This window comes from Plecotus auritus (genome assembly GCF_963455305.1).
Source record: "Plecotus auritus genome assembly, chromosome: 9".
NCBI classification, from domain to species: domain Eukaryota; kingdom Metazoa; phylum Chordata; class Mammalia; order Chiroptera; family Vespertilionidae; genus Plecotus; species Plecotus auritus.
Window position 1 is genome coordinate 96,379,470 of NC_137783.1, and position 19,462 is coordinate 96,398,931.

Here is a 19,462-nt window from a genome sequence, read left to right on the forward strand (position 1 = left end):
GGTGTTGGAAAGGGAAAGTATTGGGATTTTTTAGGGAGTGTTCCCTGGTGGTCTACTCCAGGGCGTATCCTATGATGCAGATAGATTAGACTGCAGGGGGAAGGGGACCTTTTTTCTGCCAAGGGCCATACAAAATTATCAACTTAAAAATTATCCTGCTGTACTTGGCCAAATATTTAAATTACTCACCCCTAGTACCTTGGCAGGATCAGACAATGCTTTGGGGGCCTTATATGGACCTCCGGCAGGATGTTCCCCACCTGTGGATTAGAGGATTGCTTTAAGAAATGCCTGCCACTCACACAACAAATCAATAAATATTATTTGAATCTTAGGTAATTGTTGAGCATCTGTCTACTATGATAGCATTTATGTTTTAGATGCATCATTCAGAGAGTTGTTTTTAGAAACAAAGCTGGATATTAATTTAATAAATGGGCCAAAATTGAGTTGTTAAGAGATCATAAACTCCTATTGTCATCTTGCTAAATACCTGAGAGTTACAATCTAAAGAGGTGGGTGTGGACCTAGCAGGCTTTCTCAGTGGTTAGAGCAATGGCCCTGGGACTGAAGGGTCTTGTGTTCTATTATGGTTGAGGAGCTTACCTCAGTTGCAGTCTGGCCCTAGTTCAGGTGCATGCAGGAGGCAACCAATTAGTGTGTCTCTTCTCACATCAGTGTATCTCTCTCTGTGTCTCTCCCATCTCTTCTACTCTCTCTAAAAGTCAATGGAAAAAAATATCCTTGAGAGAGGATTAACAAAATAAAAGATGCTTCCAGAGGAAAAAAACAAAGAAATGAAAAGTTAACTCCTAGTACTGTGAAAGTAAAGTTTGTAACCGCGAATGATTAAGTATATTTTAGTTTAAAATTAATCTACTTTTTCATATTAAAAAAACACAAGAAAAATATTTACTTAAACTTTTAGCCTATATTTTTATACCAGAAATATGGATTATAGAACATTATAGAGAATAATACTTATAGAACATTCACTTTACTGTTGTAGTGATAATTTATGTATATTTTAAAAATGTCAGTTCAGAGTTTGTATAAACAGAAGTTAATGTAATCCTCAAGAATTCAAAATGGCCCAATTTCTTTCATAATTTATTTTCTAATGAATCTCCATTGGTTCAATTTATGTTTGTTTGTTTCCTTATTTGTTTGTTTTAAAGGAGAGAGCTAGGTTTTCTTGACCTTCTCTCTGAAGTCATTTCATAGAACCATTGTGGCCATCTTCTTCTCAGATTCATTGGCCAAATCAATTTGTGGGGTAAATCTTACACTTCTGTCTGTACTCACTAACAAGTTATTGAAAAGAAGAATGGGGACAATTCTGATTGATTTTGAACAATTAAGACCAGTAATAAAATGCTATATCCACATCCTAGAAATGGATACTTGCACACATTTGTATTTGGATAAGCACTAGGAACTGAATGTGTAGGATTATGTGAGCCATCTAGTGAGAATCATGTCTGTGGTAAAGCCTAAGGACACTTACTGGGCTCCAGATTTTCATCTGTGTGATCGCATAAATAGTTTGTCTTGCTTTAGTGAGTATTGCAAAGAGAAAAACATATGGACATCACTACCCTCATATAACTGTTCAGAAGCCTCTCACCAACCCAGGCCCAGAAATGACCTGTTGCGAATTCTTCCCAGAAACATGGATCCCTGCACCTTGCAAATCTTCCAGAATGAACTCATCTGCTCCATCTGCAGGAACTGCTTCATAGACCCCATCACCATAGACTGTGGGCACAGCTTTTGCAGGCCCTGTTTCTACCTCAGCTGGCAGAACAGATCAGTTCTTCCTCACTGCTCTGAATGCCAGAAAGCAATCCAGCAGAGAGACTTTCACACAAATGTCTGTCTCAAGCAAATGGTTCTCATTGTCAGACAAGCCCGTCTGGGGCATTTCCTGCGCTCTAAGGACAATAGGTGTAGGATACACATGGAGGCAAAGCAGATCTTCTGTGAGGACCAGAGGAGCCTGCTCTGTTTGCACTGCTCTACCTCCCAGGAGCATGAGACTCACAGTCACTGTTCAGTAGAAGAAGCAGCTGAGCAACACAGGGTAAGTGATGCCCCTGAGGACCCACTTATGTAAAGTGGTTATGAAATTCCTGTTTCCTTGGGGATGGAATTATTCCATCCGTATGTTCTTCTCAGAATCTCTGCCCTGGAATTCCTTAGTGTGAGGTCTCCCAGATTTGACAAATATGTGATATAAACAAGTGAACTCTATGATTCCCTTGTTTTCAGTGACTATGATTTATCACTCATTCTGGGGACCCTCCCTCTATGAGGTCTAAATGTTACATTCTTCTCTTCATCGGATCTAATTGACCTTTGTGGTTCTTTTGCAGGAGAAACTCCTCAAGACAATGTGCTCTTTATGGGAGAAATACTGTGAAAATGACAGAAACTTAAATGTGGAAACTGTCACAACCAGATCTTGGGAGGTTGGTATTTGCATTTCTCCAACCTGCAGCATGAACTTGGGGTGGTTGGATGAGTGATTTTAAAATAGGAACTTCCTTTGACACTATAATGTTCTTTGGGATTCAATATGGGAAGGGTGATCAACAGGAAAAGGGCGTTTTCTCTCCACAGATAGATAGTTGGGCTCTTAGTCAGGGTTTCTAACAAAATGACAGCTGTCACACAAAGCATGCTGGTTTGTTCCCAGGTTTAACATTACTTACCACTTCTGTACCAACAACCACAACAGACTGGGCCATTTCACAGAGTGCCATAAGTGGAGGAAGGGGGTAAATACTGGGCATAGGAGACATTTGCCAGTCATTGAAAATTCAGGTGAAGCATCTGAGGCAGTATAAACATTCATGTGGATGTTGTTGGAATAGTAGTATTTGAAAATAGATGGAATATTTCAGGTAGAAAGAACAGTGTCTCTAATCCATAGAAACCCTGAATTTATACCAAGTAATTAATTTTGAATCTATATATATAAAAGCCTAAGAAACCAAATGACCAAATGACTGAACGACCAGTGAACCCGTCACTATGATGTGCACTGACCACCAGGGAGCAGGCGCTCAACACAGGAGCTGCTGCTAGTGTTCAGTGCACTCCCACAGGCAACTTCCCCCAGCTGGCCAACCTCCTGCGGTCTCTCCTCCCTGGCTGGGCAGCCAACCTCCCGAGGTCCCTACCCCACCTGGCCAACCCTTTGCGACTCCTCGCCCCAGGTGGGCAGCCCCCATAATCTAACCTGATGGGCAGGTGGTTGCCAACCTCCAGCAGTTCCTCCCACCTGCCGACCAGCTCCCCCATTGGCCCTGATCTCCAGCCACTCCTAGGGACCTGACCTATGCACAAATTCGTGCACCAGACCTCTAGTAATATATAATGTCTGAGGAGAAATGTGATGAGAAATGAGGGATACATATAAAAATACCAAATATGGACCCTGGTATCTAAATTGAAGGGGAGAATTTTGAACACTTTAGGGGAATTTAAGAATAACTGATTTCTTAATTCTGGATGGTTATTTTGAAGGTGAGATATCTAACATGAATTTACTCAACACATATTTCATGGGCACCTTGTCTGTATCAAATAATGATCTAGAAAATGGAGCAGTAAGCAAAGTATAAATTATCCTTGCCCTGATAAAGCTTACACTCTAAATCAAAGGGCGAATGGTCAACATGTATAAAGGTATAATACATGATGAGTAATAAGTTCTTTGTAGAATAATAAAGCAGTAAGGAGAAAGAGGAGTACAGGAGGGTAGGGACTGCAGATGAGGGTTTGGGTTCTAAATAGGATCGATCATCAGAGAAGACCTCACTTAAAAATTCACCTTATAAAAAAAGATATCTGAAGAGGAAGGCAACCACAAGGGTATGTGGAGAGAGCATTCTAGATGGAGAAAATGGCACATGCAAAGGTATTGCAGGCAGGCATATTGAAGGCAGTTGAAAAGCCACAAAGATCTGAGGGGGCATCAGAGTGAATTAGGAAGAGAATGAAAGGAAATAAAATCAAAGCGATAATGGGAGTCAGATTGTAAATGAAACCTCCTCAGGATAGGGTTTAGCTGGATTAAATGAAAGGGGATGAGCATATCAGTCTGAGGTCACAGCATGTAAAATGGGTTGAAGTAATCTGTTCCAAATTTTAGAAACCAAGCTAAATAATGGATCCTAATCCAATTAATATAAATTGAAACTGAATGTTTTATGGAGGAACTGTGTTGCCTTCTCACATTTCACATTCATACTAGTGGCCCGGTGCATGAAATTTGTGAACGAAAAGGGGGATCCCTCAGCCCAGCCTGTACCCTCTCCAATCAGGGATCCCTTGGGGGATGTCCGACTGCCGGTTTAGGCACGATCCCAGGGTTTGGGCCTAATCCAACAGTCAGACATCCCTCTCTCAATCTGGGACCACTGGCTCCTAACCGCACACCTGCCTGCCTACCTGATTGCTCCTAACCCCTCTGCCTGCCTGCCTGCCTGATTACCCCTAACCTCTCTGCCTGACTGCCTGCCTGATTGCCCCTAACTGCCTCTGCCTACCTTCCTGATTGCCCCTAACTGCCCTCCCCTGCCAGCCTGATATCATCCCCAACTGCCCTTTCCTGCCAGCCTGATCGCCCCTTAGTACCCTCCTCTGCAGTCCTGATCTCGCCCCCAATTGCACTCCTCTCCTGGCCAATTTGGTTGTGATTGGTTAGTTTCTATGCCAGTCAGAGTCCCTGTGCCTATCAATGGGGCCTGATCAGCAGCCTGGGTGGAGGCCTGGAGAGAAATGGAGGTCCAAATGCTGGCCTGGCCTGGAGAAAAGAGAGGCAAGTGCTCACCAACAGCTGACAACACAGGCTATGGATCAGACCCTGCTTCTTGCTTCAGGCCTCTATCTGGGCCTGATTTACAGCCTTCTCAGCAGTCAGTGCTGGGTCACCATGCAACCCAGCGCTGACTGCAGGACTGACATCCAGTTGATCAAGCCTCCAGTCATGATGGACCCAGGGTTTTTATATATTAGGATTGGCTGGGAAATAAAAATCACACTTTTTTTGTGGTTATCTTATCTAAGGCTTCAATATGAATGAAGTAGATATAATTGGCTGTTTAAAAATATATGGAAAAGAAGAATGAGAAAATGTGGATTTTGAGACTAGGCAAGACTGAGGGTTAAAGGTTAAATATAATTGATCTTTATAAGGCAAAGAAGTATGAATGAGATTCAGTAGGAGATGAATGAAAGGGTTCATGTTTTGACTAACTCCATGTCATTGCAGATTTATGTGAGCTCAAAGAGCGAAGCGATCAGGGCTGAATACGTTAATTTGTCTCCATTGCTCTTTCGGGAAGAGGATAATCATTTAGAGAGACTGAAAAGGGAAGGCACAGAGATTTTTGAACAACTCAAGGCCAGTGAAGCCAAGATGACACACAAGAGGGACCTTTTAAGAGGAATGTATGTGGAGCTGAAGGAAATGTGCCATAAACCAGATGTAGAGCTGCTCCTGGTAAGAACTCAGAAGTGAGGTGTTGAACATTCACGTGCACTGGCATTCCTTCAGCGGAAATCCATCTCCTCTTTATGGCATTTGTTTCCAAAAACCTATTTTCATAATCTCAGTTACTTTGTTGGGAGGGTATTGCTCCTCCACAGAACTCCACAAACCAAAGATCCCTCCTACATTATCCATACAAAACAAAACTCGGTGGGATGGGAAAAGAATCCTTAGATTCCCCCTCTAAAAGTCAATAATATATTTTGGCTTCATCAAAGGGCACAAAATGGTATGTATTGGTATTGAGGCTAATTATAGACATGGCAATATGGGGAGATTTGGGAATCTACACTTGCATTGCTGTTATTTTGGGGTGTACCCACATTGGAAATAGAAAAGACGCTGAATACTTAATCATGTTTATAGCAGCGCACAGGGACTCCCCAGCCCTCTTCCCTTCACTGGCCCTTGGAAAATTTCCAGGAATCAGTCTCCAGCAGAACATGAGTTTATGACAATACTAGAGGCCCGGTGCACGAAATTCGTGCACAGGGTGTGTGTCCCTCAGCCCAGCCTGCACCCTCTCCAATCTGGGAACGCTTGAGGAATGTCTGACTGCCCGTTTGGGATCGGGCCTAAACGGGCAGTCGGACATCCCTCTCACAATCCAGGACTGCTGGCTCCCAACTGCTTGCTTGCTTGCCTTCCTGATTGCCCCTAACTGCTTCTGCCTGCCAGCCTGATCACCCCCTAACCACTCCCCTGCCAGCCTGATTGCCCCTAGCTGCCTTCCCCTGCAGGCCTGGTCACCCCAACTGCCCTCTCCTGCAGGCTTGGTCACCCCTAACTGCCCTCCCCTGCAGGCCTGGTACCCCCCAACTGCTCTCCCATGCAGGCCTGGGTCCCTCCCAACTGCCTTTCCCTGCAGGCCTGATCGCCCCCAACTTCCCTCCTCTGCCGGCTTGGTCACCCCTAACTTCCCTCCCCTGCAGGCTTGATCGACCCCAACTGCCCTCCCTTGCAGGCCTGGTCCCTCCCAACTGCCCTCCCCTGCTGGCCATCTTGTGGTGGCCATCTTGTGTCCACATGTGGGCAGCCATATTGTGTGTTGGAGTGATGGTCAATCTGCATATTATTCTTTTATTAGATAGGATAGAAGCCTGGTGCACAGGTGGGGGCCGGCTGGTTTGCCCTGAAGGGTGTCCTGGGTCAGGGTGGGGGTTCCCTTGGGGTGTTGGGCGGCCTGGGCGAGGGGCCTGTGGTGGTTTGCAGGCTGGCCACACCCCCTGGTGACTCAAGCAGAGGCCCTGGTATCTGGGGTTTATTTATCTTCTACAATTGAAACTTTGTAGCCTGGAACGGAGCCAAGCCTTCTGCTTGCTCCATGGTGGCAGTCATTTCTCATGGGATTTATGTATCTTCTATAATTGAAACTTTGTAGCCTTAAGCGAGGCCTGGGCCAGCCAGGGTGTGTGGAAAGCTTGGCTTCCTCCATCTCCAGGGGCAACCCTAGCCTCCTGCTCTTTCCAGCTCCGTGGCTGCCACCATTTCTGTTTGGATTTATGTATCTTTTATCATTAAAACTTTGTAGCCTTGAGTGGAGGCCTAGGCCTTGAGTGGAGGCCTAGGCCAGCAAGGGCAGGCGGAAAGCTTGGCTTCCTCCATTGCCGGGGAAACCCAAGCCTCCCTCCTGCTCTCTGTGGCTGTAGCCATCTTGGTTGGGTTTATTTGCATATTCGCTCATGATTGGCTTGTGGGCGCGGCTTGTGGGCGCAGCTTGTGGGTGTGGCTTGTGGGCGTAGCGGAGTGATGGTTAATTTGTGTATTACTCTTTTATTAGATAGGATGGTAAATAGGAGGGAGGAAATAGATACGTTTCCCAGGAAGAAACAGAGTAGGGAAATAATTTCTTTTTTTTTTTTAATATATTTTATTGATATTTTACAGAGAGGAAGGGAGAGGGAATAGAGAGCTAGAAACATCGATGAGAGAGAAACATCGATCAGCTGCCTCCTGCACACCTCCCACTGGGGATGTGCCCACAACCAAGGTACATGCCCTTGACCGGAATCGAACCCGGGACCCTTCAGTCCGCAGGCCGACGCTCTATCCACTGAGCCAAACCGGTTTCAGCATAATGACTTTTGGAACTATCTCAAAATTGCCCACCAGGGAGCTGGAGGGATTGAGCAGAAAATAAATAAGGCAAAGAGCAAAAAATAAGAGAAAATACTAAATGAAAAAAAAAAAAAAAATCTCCCATGGACCTAGTAGAAGAGTCATTGGTAAAAAGCACTAAACCTTTCTATTTTTCTCCACAGGATTTTGGAGACATATTGCACAGGTGAGTCTGTACCTTGATACCAGCTGATGCTCTTACAGAGTTTTCACAGACATCAGACAGTATATGCTACAGTGAAGGCAGAACTTACTGGGATCTTGATTGAATTTTTTTTCCTGTATCTATTTTCCCCACCCCAACTCCATGTAGATGTCTCTTTTCATGGCCATGTTGAGTGATTTCATTAATCAGTTTCAATGGATAAATTGCAAACAAAAACACCCAAAACACTAAATAAAGAAAACCCTTTAATTCCCAATTTCCTTTTTAATTTTCAAAATTCTACATATATGATGGAGAAGGTGCTAAGTATTGTAGCATCCATCTTACATAAAAACTGCTGTTTGAAATTTTAACCCTGCTATTTTGGCTTCTGTAAATGCTTTCTTGCTTAAATAATTAGGAAAATAAGACTACTCCCATTCCAGAGAGACCATAACTATGCCCCAGACAGAGTTTTCAGTGCTGGCACCAGGCCAGGCCTTGAGATATGGTCTCATGGCCCCTTCCCAGCACACAGGCCTTCTTTCTCAGGAGGCCCAGAAGTCTCATTCCAAATTTGGGAGACAAAGGACTGGAAAAAGTACAAATAGAAAAGGTTTCCTCCATGTGTGGGGGGGCCCAGAATTTGAAAGACACATTTTTCTCTGGGCCTGCCCCTAATTATAATAAAATGTGACTCCCATTTCTCTAAGCATTGCTTGGTTTTTCTCCAGTCTTCTGTAACACTAAGAGAACAATGTAAGACCCCTAGAACCACTTGCCTCTAGGAAACAGATTGCCCTGCCTTGGAAGTTTTACAGCCTCTACGCTGAGAGTGTGCAATAGGCCTACTACTCTTCAGAGAACCCCATCATTTCCAGATGGGGAGCATTTCAGTGGAATCCAGAATTTCCCTCTTGAATATCCTCAAGGACATAAGAGACTGAGGATCTTTACAAATTCCTGGACAAGATGAGAAAGGGTTAGACAGAATTAAGGTCCAAGTGGACTTTCCATTAGACTTGAAAATTAAGGAAATATGAAGAAGAAATATTTGGCAAAGTGATACTTTTGGATTTTCAAATTAATGGATTTAAATAATTCAATTGAAGTATTTTATACATAAAAAACAGTGGTTTTGTTCATTGCCTATAAACATGGTAACTACCTCTTCCTTCTTGCAGGAGTGAGGCAGTGTGTGTGCACATGCCCCAGCCTCTGAAACCAGAGCTCACTGTAGGGACCATGACAGGGCTGATTAAAAGGTTCAATCGCTTCAAAGGTAAGTGCCGGCCCATGGGCCATATTTCCTTTATCTATCATGTGTTGTTAGGACAATGCAGGTAATCTGCCCTCTTTTATTAAGTGTGTTACTATTTTCAGACATAAGTGGATCATTTGACTATATAATCCTTTGTAAGGAACATGTCTTTACAGTCACATTTATAATACTAAGAGTGAAAGATAGTGAAAAACAGAAATATGATTTAGACTCATAAATAGTGAGTTTCCTATAGGTAAAGGAATTATGTAAGAAATGAGCAGTTTAATAACTGTAAAAATGTTCAGATTTAATGTTAATTATCTAATTTATCTACAAAACTGTACATTTATTCAGTATATATAATTTTCAAATGTTAACAGCAATTTTTTGTGTAATATATAATATACTGGATCTTATTAATTTCCTTGTATTTTTTACAATGATCATATAATGTAAAAATTTGAATTAATATGTAAGGGTTAATAGAAGAAATATTTTAATAAACAACAACATAAAAGCACACCAAAATTCAGTTTACTCATAATCTAAAGAGGTACATGTTAAATGTCAAAATGCTGACAGCCCAGAGCCAGGACAGAGGACAGAGGGACTGGTGAAGGGTTTTGCAAACACCATTTTAAGAAACTACTAAAATGGACATAAATTGGATTTTCATTAATTTATCTAGAGAAATGCTTGAATCATGGCAAATCTTCATATCCCTTCCAAAATGATGATGTGATTATTTAGAAGAAATGTTCTTCTGATTCTAATTTTTTACAATGGAAGACAATTCAGAGAATATTATTCATTGGCTATTTTGCTATGAAAAGTGAACTTGGAGACATGAGTCTTTTTGTTCTTAATCCTCACCCAAGGAGACATACACAAATTTTTATTTATTTATTATTGAATGAAGAGAGGCAGGGCGAGGAAGAGTGAAATAGAAACATCAATGATGAGAGAGAATCATTGATCAGCTGCCTTCTATATGCCCCCTACTGGAGATCAAACTCACAATCCATGTGGCCTGACCAGCAATGGAACCTTGACTTCCTGGTTCATATGTCTACACTCAAACACTGAGCCACAAGGGCTGAGCTAAGGATATTTTTTTTACATTGATTTTTAGAGATAGTGGAAGGGAGGGAGGGGAGTGAGAGAGAATGAGAGAGAGGGACACCATGTACCCAGACAGATGTAGGTGCAGGGAATGGAACCTGCAACCCAGGCTGTGCCCTGGACTGGAATCAAACCCATTACCCTAAGTTAGTGAGCCAACACTCTGACCACTGAGTCACAGTGGCCAGGGTGAGATGAGTCTTATATTTGACCCTAAACATTTGAATTTCAAGAAATGTCCAAATGTCTGTCGTTAGGGATTTGTTTGTTCTGCACATGTATTGGTCATCTCTGTGCTTCATTAGATGTGACAACCAACATTGCTCTTGCTGTTGTGACCTCACAATAAAGTAACATCTTGAAAGAGCAATATTTCCATCAGGACTTCTATTTGCAATGTGTCCACATGATTTACTTTTTTTTTTTTGCAGAGGCTACCACTCTGTATTATGGAAGATCTCGCGGTCATGTCTTCCTACAGGGAGATTTGATAAGCCTGCGTGTTGGATGTGGTATTAAAGGAGCACCATTTTCCTCTCCACAATCTGAATGTTTTCTTTACTGGGATGCTCAGACTTTTACCTCTGGGAAACATTACTGGGAGATAGAAGTGGGAGACACTTGGAATTGGGCTTTAGGAGTCGCTTGTGAAGATTGGATAGAGAGGAATATAAATCTCCATAAGGGACTCTATCTTCTTGGCTGTGCTAAAACAGACATGCACCACAATGTCTTCACCACCTCCCCACCTTTACTGCAATATGTGCCCAAACCTATTGGCCGAGTAGGGGTATTCCTGGATTATGAAGGTGGAAGTGTGACCTTCGTAAATGTAGCACAAAGTTCCCTTATATGTAAAATTGCCTTTTGCTCTTTCTCTCCCCGTCTCAGGCTTATCTTTTGCTGTAGTCACTTCTGACTGAAAATAGACTGGGAATCTTTCTATATGCAGGGAACTCCAATATCTAATGTAGCTCCTGGTTCACTATTAAGAAAGACAAATATGTTACACGTTTTTGTTTTAAATTCCCTTTTATGTCCTGAATATCTATTTACTGTATTATTAAATAACAGAGGCACAGTGCATGAAATTCGTGCACTTGGGGGCGGGGGGAGTGGGCGTCCACTCAGCCCAGCTTGTACCCTCTCCAATCTGGGACATCCCTCTCACAATCTGGGGCTGCTGGCTCCCAACTGCTCACCTGCCTGCCAGCCTGATCACCCCCTAAACACTCCCCTGCCAGCATGATCAATGCCTAACTGCTCCCCTGCCAGCCCAATTGCCTCCAACTGCCCTCCCCTGCTGGCCCAATTGCCCCCAACTGCCCTCCCCTGCTGGCCTGATCGCCCCAAACTACCCTCCCATGCTGGCCCAGTAACCCCCAACTGCCCTCCTCTGCCAGCCCGTTCCCCTCAAATCACCTCCCCTGCAGGTCTGTTTGCCTCTAACTGCCCTCCCATGCTGGCCTGATCATCCACAACTACCTTTCCCTGCCAGCCATCTTGTGGTGGCCATCTTTGATCACATGGTGGTGGCCAACTTGTGTGAGGGCATGAGGGTCAATTTACATATTACCTCTTTATTATATAAAAACGTATGTATTGGCTTGTGCTTTACTCAGTTTAGCAAAATCATCACCCATGGTGCATGGCATAGAATAAGTTTTCTCTTTTTTGCTTTATTTGTGAACTGTCATGAGGAAGTATAATTAGAGATGACAGGGTTGTGTGCAAACTTAAAATCCAATGCAAGAGAGCAGGCATCATTCATTCTCTTCCCAAAGAGACATGGTTGTAGAGACACAATGGCAAAAATTTAACACACACACACACACACACCAATGGCAATTTAGAAATTATTTTCTAATTTATCTTCTGCTAACTATATTCTACATGTTCTTAATTTAATAATCCATAGTTTGAAGTAACATTACTTAATACCCTGTGCTGTGCATTCCTTTGTAATTCTCACCACAGTGATACACGCTTCAGTGTTATTCGTATTCTCTACTAGATGGAAATTCACAGGATGATCAGACCAGTACTCTCCTCATCTTTCTTGGTATATCCATCTAGAGCTACATTTATTCATACACTATACTGTCTATATGTTATGTACCTAATGCTATATCATCATCTTCATATCTCAATATCATTCCCTGGCTTTTGCTCTATTAATCTAGCTGTGAATCCCTGTGTCATTTCCTCACACCTATCATACAATTCACCCTGTCTACAGCTGTGATTAACCTATTGATTAAACACTTCAACAAATATTTAGTCTTAATTATTTTTAAAATTTATATAAATTCTATTTTTTCTTCAATATGATGGGAACCATCTGCTGAATTTTCAGTTGTATGAGGACTCAAATCCAAAATAAGATTGCATTTATATAATTAGAACATCGAGACGTCTGTCATAATGTTAGAGAGCCCACTTTAATTAATTATATGTAATGTATTTTTAATTATGTGCTAATGTAACTAGGATTTTTTACATTCTTACCTAAACATCATTATTCATCACATATTTTATTGATTGTATGCTGTGGCTCTTCCCTTATGTTTGAAATAATAGCAGGTGAAAGAATAGGTATTTATAAATAAAAAGCTTTTACCATATTTTAATTTTAATAGCTAATTGTGGTTTTTATAGGGTTCTATTATTACTGGAAATTTTGTTTTTCTTTAAGATTTTATTTTGCTTAATTTGTAATGTACAAACTGTGCTTCTATAAAAACACACACTAATAAACAGTATAAACTCAAAGCTTTCAACTTTCTCGTCACTGGTGGTGTTTAATTCATGTTTTGGTCAAGTGTTTATGCCAAAGTCATTAATCTATAAAAAGTACTGTGGTACTTTGTCTTATTAGATTTCTAAAAAGAGTAATTTTATTGTGCAAAAACAAAATAATTTAAAATAATTCAAAGTGTGCCGATCAGTATCAGGTTTTAACTGAAAGTTGATTTTTATACTATCTGTAAACACCAAACACAGCCATCATAGATGTCCCCATCCACAGACAGCCTCTCAGTAACTTGAGGCCTTTTTCAGTAATCTGGTCCACCTCTGACTAGGGCAATGAGACCCTTAGGTACCACCCAGTAGCAGGTGACAGTGCTGAGAAGAAAGGGACACAAACCCGGGTTGACCCCTGGAGAATTCACTGTGGTGGTTTTGCAGCCAGGAGCCATAGCCCCATGCCACCCAGAGACAGGAGTTGGAGGTGCCCTGTTGTTTGATGCTGGCTCCTCCCACTGCAGAACCCAGCAAAGGAACCTGAACTTCATTTCTCTGTGGAGGTGCTGGTAGAGCTGGTGTAGAGTGTAGGGTTACCCTGAGGACAATCTGGTTGCAATTCCACCCCGTCCTCTGAACCCAACCACCACCACCAAGAGTTTTGGTCCTTTTTCTCCTCCTGGTGCCTGCCTCTCCCATGCTGCTGGGGATCCATTCCCTCCACCATCGCTGGCTGTGGCCAAGCTGACCTGTCCGATGAGCTCTTCTGGTCACTATGACTACAACACCGATGGTCCTTAAGGGTCCTTTCTGTTCCCTTAGGAATGACAGATGCCTATAGAAGGAGCTGCCCTGGCTGCTGACCCGAGGGAGCTACAGGAACCCTGTAAGCCCTCTCTCTCCTTCCTTGGGACTGAGCTGTGTCCACCTCACCACACTTCTCACTCAGTGGGTGGGTTAGGAAACCTGCTCAGAGGCCCCAGTCAGCCAGCCAGAGCAGGACTATCTCTGTATCAGAACAGCCCAGTGGCAACTTCAAAACCTTATGTCCACATATTATCTAACCCAGTGGTCGGCAAACTCATTAGTCAACAGAGCCAAATATCAACAGTACAATGATTGAAATTTCTTTTGAGAGCCAAATTTTTTAAACTTAAACTTCTTCTAACGCCACTTATTTAAAATAGACTCGCCCAGGCCTTGGTATTTGTGGAAGAGCCACACTCAAGGGGCCAAAGAGCCACATGTGGCTCGTGAGCTGCGGTTTGCCGACCATTGATCTAACCCAACAGCATCGTCTCCTGCAATCTTTCCAATAGAATTTTTCACAAACAAGGATATTCACAAAAGGATGCATTCCGTAGCATTTTTTCAGTAGCTGAATAAATAAATAGGAAATAACTTAATGTTCTGAAATCTGGGGTATGATTTCATAAAATATACCACATATTATTAACCCAAGATATGAATACTAGTACATTCTGTAATTACTGGTTTAGTCCATGATATTTTGTATGTTTTTAATTAATACGTTTTATTAATATTCTAAAACAAATGATTCCACATGACAAGCCAAAGCAGTGCCACGTAACTCACACTGAATGATATTAAATTAAAAATAAAAACTCACTGATGTCAGTCAGGTTCACAGTGTGTGAGTGTTCTTAGAGGTTGAAATCACAACTTATTACCAATACAATCAGAGGAGTTTATTACTATAATAAACAATTCACTGATTTGAGAAAGTCTATGCAGGACATTCACTGCGTAGATGATACTGCATGGTAACTCTGTACCTGAATTTGTTTTTCTTAAATATCATGGCATTTAACCTAAGGATGGTTTCTGACTGCCAAGGTGGCCCAGCAGAAGGAGCATGATAGGACTGAGGGGCAGCCATCTTGAAGCTTATCCACACCTTCTCTTGGTCATTTAATCTAATTAAGAGCCATGATGTAGGGATTTTGCAGATAAGTGCAAAATCCCTTATGTTGATTTTAAAAAATATTTTTATTGATTTCAGAGAGGAAGGGAATGGAAGAGAGATAGAAATATCAGTGATTATAGATAATCATTGATCAGCTGCCTCCTGCATGCCCCACACTGGGGATCAAACCTACAACCAGGGCATGTGCCCTGACCAGGAATTGAACTGTGACCACTGAGCCCTAAGGTTGATTTTAAACTGAAAAACCCAAACCTGTTTATCTTCATGACTGCTGCCTGAGGGGCAGGCTTTTAATTAAACCAAGACCTAAGGGCCCTCTGTAACCTGAGACCCTGAAGTGGATCAGTGGTAGGCCATCCAAAGCTCCAGTAGATCCCTTACACATCTTAGCATATGCATCTGAGGCCTGGTTTATTTGTGTGTGACAGCTGCCATTTTGTAAAATACAGAAAATTTTTAAAGTATAAAATGAAATCACTTTATATAAACCCTTGATTTTGTGGACCTTGATTTAATAGACTTGGAATTTAACAGATGAGGTTTCTGGGCTCTTTGTCATATGTGAAAGTTAATACCCTGTTACTGTTTTAATATTTTTATTGGTTTTCAGAGAGGTAGAGAGAGTAATAGAAACATCAAAGATGAGAATCATGGATTGGCTGTCTTCTGCATACCCCAAACTGGACCAGCCACCCAGAAATATACCCTTGACCAGAATCAATCCTGAGACCCTTTAGTCCACAGGCCTGCACTTCATCTTCAGAACTAAACCATCTAGGGCTGCAGCCTGTTAATTTTTAAATGCTTTTAACAAATAATCTTACCTACTAATAGAGAAACATGTAAATTGACCGTACCGCTGCTATGACCACAGCCAATCAGAGTGAGTATGCAAATTAACCCAACAAAGATGGTGGTTAATTTGCATACATCCTTGTTCCCGGGAACCTCCTCAGCACCCAGGTCACTCCCAGCCAGCCATCTGAAGGGGAGGGGGGGGCGGGGCTTCCCAAGCCTAAAGCCTCAGGCAGAGGCTTTAGGCAGAGGCTTTAGGCTTGGGAAGGGGCCAATCCTGCGGATCTGAGGGGCGTGGGGCTCCCTTCCCAAGCCTCCTAAAGCCTCTTCCCCAGGCTTTAGGCTTGGTCAGGGGCTGAGCCTGGGATCGGAGGGAAGGGGGCAAAATCAATGGAAACATATCCTCAGGTGAGAATAAAAAGAAAAATAAAGAAAGAAATGTCATATCCTATGAAAGACACATCTTGAAAATGCCTAAAGAATGTTGTCATTTTTTCATGGTGAAGGGATTGGAGTCCGTGTTGATGAAAACACCTTGGTGGCTGCGGTGACTGGCAGTGGCTGCAGAAGTGAGGTAATGGGGCTGGTGCCTTCCCCTGATCAGCCCGGTCACCTCCCGAAAAGGGAGGCCAGACTGCAGCTTAGGTCCACTCCGAAAGGTGAGTGGGCCTAAGCCATCAGTAGGACATCCGCTGAGGGCTCCCAGTATGTGAGAGGGGGCAGGCTGGGCTGAGGGACCCTAGCCAGTGCACGAATTTCATGCACTGGGCCCCTAGTTTCTTACAATTAAATTGACTGCTTGCTGTTTTTTAACTAATTCACTGTTATTTTTAACAAATTTTAGGGAATAGGCAATATGTTGGAAAAAACACTAGACGTTTTGCTGACATAAATAAATATTACATGTCTACAACTATAGTCAACACACTGAAATCCAGGGGTCACTGCTTCTAAACAATGTTCAGCGACTGATTAGCACATGATCACACCACTTCCTGAGCTGTAATTGGTTGTGCTGGCTGATGTTCCCACAGGTGCTAAGCCACATCCCTGCTGTGTGCATTTGTTTATTTGTGCTGACTGTTATTACACACATTTTCTAGACCTCTTCACTATAAATTTAAAATTATAGTAATACACATAGAAAACTTTTCTGTGAAATCAAACTTTCATACATAGTTAATTTTTATTTATTTTCCTTTTTTTTAATTTTCACCTGAGGACATTATTCTATTGAATTTTAGAGAAAGTGGAAGAGAGAGGAAAAGAAAGAGAGACACATCGATGTCAGAGAAGCACATTGGTTGGTTGCCCCCTGAAAGCCCCAGGACCTGGGCCCTGGCCTGGCAAGAGCCTGCAACCAAGGTAAATGCCCTTGACCAGAATGGAAAGCAGAACCTTTTGGTCCTTAGGCCGACACTCTATTCACTGCACCAAAATGGCTAGGGCTGTATACTTAATTTTAATTACACAAACTTTCTACATTGGTGAAAACAGGTAAGCTAAAAGAACTTTTATTTTTAATTTACAAACAGACAGGATGGATTATTTCATTAATTAGTGACTATAGAAAACGTCCAAAACCTTGGCAATATTTTACTGTGCTTACTTGGAAATATTTTAACTATGTTCTGTTATGTAGGAAGTGCTTTGTTTGTTGCTATAATTTTATTATTATTATTTTAATTCTCACCTGAGGATATTTTTCCATTGATTTTTGAAAGAGTAGTGGGTAGGGCATAGGCAGAGAGAGACCAAGAGAGAAAGAGAGAGATGGAGAGAAACATACAATTGAGAGAGACACATAGATTGCTCTTTGATCCTCTGCCCTGCTCTTTACATGCCCAGAGCAGGGCAGGGGATCAAACATTTTATCAACATGCTTGACCTTTACTTGGACTCAAATCCTGGGCTGAGGCTCCAACCACTGTGCCCAAAAAGCCAGGGCTGTTTTCATATTTTAATGTCAGAATACCTTGGCCACTACTCTTTATTTTTAAATCCTCACTCAATAGTATGTTTATTAATTCTAGATGATAGGTACAGAGAGAGAGAGAGAGAGAGAGAGAGATTGATTTATGAGAGAAAGATTGCATCCTGCATTCACTCTAACCAGGGATAGAAACTGAAACCTGGGTATGTGTCCTGACCAGGAATCAAACTCTTGCCCTGAGATCACAAATAGTATACCCTTGCTCTAAAATCGCTGCTCTGGCGCTTCAAGCATCGCTCAGTGGTTGACCCTCAACCTATGAACCAGGAGGTCATGGTTCCATTCTGGGAGGAGGCACATGCCTGGGTTTTAGGTTTGATCCCCAGTGGGAGGCATGCAGGAGTCAGCCAATCAATCATTCTCTCTCATCATTAATGTTTCTATCTTTCTCTTCCCCTCCATGCCTTTCTGAAAAAAAATAAATTAAAAAATTGCTGCTGTGTCCTGCCGTGGCAGTGGCCGTGGCCTTGACATCACAGATATTGTTAAAATGTTGTTAAAATTACCAGTCAAATTAGCCATCTGGGTGCTCCCTGCACCAGTCCTTAAGTGAAGCTTTCCCTTGACACCACCTCTATCCAGCCTGCTGCCTTTTCCCAAGGCAGCTACTTTGAAAATCACTTTGGTTTCCTTTAACTGCTTGGTTTATGACTCACTGTAACAAGATGGAAACCCACATCAATGGGGGAAATTGACAAAGAAAGAAAATTTTTAAATGAATAATTCCTATCTGGACTCTGTCAAAACTTGCTATTTAAACCTGGATGGATCCTACCCCTGACATATTTCTCACTAAATAAGCCAGCTGTTGGAACACAGAGATTTTCTAAGAAATGGGAATTGTTACCTTGATTCTAAACCTTTTGCAACAAATGCGAATATATACTAAAGTAGATGATGTTAGTAAGTTTGTACAGTTATGATTTTAAAAATAGTCTTTAACTTCAAAAGCACCATTACTGTCTCCTGGGGGCCCATAATTGTTCATAATAAAGCCAAAGGCCATTTTACCTCCTATGTGTTAACGAATTTTTCTAGTACCAACTTTTCCTCAATGAAGTACAAGAATTTTACTTATTAAGGAAATATAAATGACTCCATCACAGCCAGTGTAGTTCAGTGGTTGGGCATCAACCCATGCTCCAGAGCTCACTGCTTGGATTCCTGGTGAGGGCACTTGCCCAGGGTCTGGGCTCCATCCCCAGTGGGGGATGTGCAGGAGGCAGCCAATCAAGGTTTGTCTCTCATAGATGTTTCTTTCTTTGTCTCTCTCCCTTCTTCTGGAATAAATTAAAACAAACACACACGTAACAGAAAAAAAAAGGATTAGTTGAACTCCATAAAAAATAAAAGATTAAAAAATAGTTCTGGCATATAATGAAAGTTAAGTTGCGTGAAATTACATGACATAATGAAAATCAAAGTCAAATATCTTGAGCCAAGTGAGTGACTGGCATTGAGTGTTAGCTGGGATATTAGAGCCTTCAGGACCCAGCACCTGGAGCTATAGATTTGGGAGAAACACCTGAAACTCAAGCTATTTGGAAAAGGAAGGGTGTCAGCAGAAGAGGGATTGTTCTTTATGCAGATAAAAAGGGGCAGGAGGGGGAAGGAGTTACTTAAACAGTTAAGAATGGTTTCTCCAGGTTGTGGGAGCTTTCTTGTGTCTGCTTTCCATGCGTGTTACATGCCTACCAAGCCTGTTCTGCTCTAGACGCAGTCATTGAGTCACAACCTGAGTCACATTTTGCTTAGACCTTTGTGTCCCCAGG

General features: G+C 42.2%; 1 pseudogene across 1 annotated transcript in view; it reads left to right on the forward strand.

Moving 5' to 3' along the window:
- The first annotated feature begins 1,960 nt into the window (after window positions 1-1,960).
- LOC308233606 (putative tripartite motif-containing protein 49B) overlaps window positions 1,961-19,462 on the forward strand; it is a 29,271-nt pseudogene continuing 11,769 nt past the window's right edge. The window contains exons 1-4 of the transcript in view: window positions 1,961-2,083; window positions 2,376-2,471; window positions 5,282-5,512; window positions 7,822-7,844. The product of the transcript in view is annotated as a putative tripartite motif-containing protein 49B (transcript). The remainder of the gene's footprint in view (window positions 2,084-2,375; window positions 2,472-5,281; window positions 5,513-7,821; window positions 7,845-19,462) is intronic.